General features: G+C 39.2%; 1 non-coding gene across 1 annotated transcript; it reads right to left on the reverse strand.

The window, feature by feature from the left end:
• Positions 1-277: 277 nt before the first annotated feature.
• On the reverse strand, positions 278-381 carry LOC113341692. The gene has a single exon (XR_003356096.1). It is a non-coding gene; the product is annotated as a small nucleolar RNA R71 (small nucleolar RNA).
• Between the last annotated feature and the right edge of the window lie 234 nt (positions 382-615).

A 615-nucleotide genomic window follows, 5' to 3' on the forward strand; every position in this document is an offset into this window, starting at 1 on the left:
TGAACTTAAACCTGAGACCTTACAACTTCTCCCAATCTTTTTAGGGAAAGAAAATGAAAACCCCTATTTCCATGTTAGGGACTTTGAGGAAATTTGCAGTACCCTCAGGATTAGAAACTTAGATGATGATGCTTTGAAACTTAGGTTATTTCCCTTTTCCCTGAAAGATAAAGCTAAATCGTGGCCATATAGTTTGGCTTCCGGGTCAATCGAAACGTATGAACAACTTACATCTGCCTTTTTGAACAAGTTTTTCCCTAGGCATAAAACATCGTCTATTAGGATGGAAATCTGCACGTTTTCTCAACAGGAGGGAGAAACTTTGTATAGGTATTTGGAAAGGTTCAATGATTTATTAGCCCAATGTCCTCATCATGGTTTATAGAAGGTTAGGTTAGTTCAGATCCTTTACGAGGGTTTAGATTATCCCACCACAACCAAAATATAATCTATGTGTACTGGTGGATTTGAGAACCAAACAGTTGATGACGCGATGACATATTTTCATGAAGTCTCCGAAAAGACCCAACAATGGGAAAGTAGTAGGGGACCCCAGAAAACAATTCTTCTCGGCAGAGGAAACGTTAATAGGGTAGAAGGTGGCTGTGAATCAGA

The sequence above is a fragment of the Papaver somniferum genome, chromosome 1 (genome assembly GCF_003573695.1).
Source record: "Papaver somniferum cultivar HN1 chromosome 1, ASM357369v1, whole genome shotgun sequence".
Classification (NCBI taxonomy): Eukaryota; Viridiplantae; Streptophyta; class Magnoliopsida; order Ranunculales; family Papaveraceae; genus Papaver; species Papaver somniferum.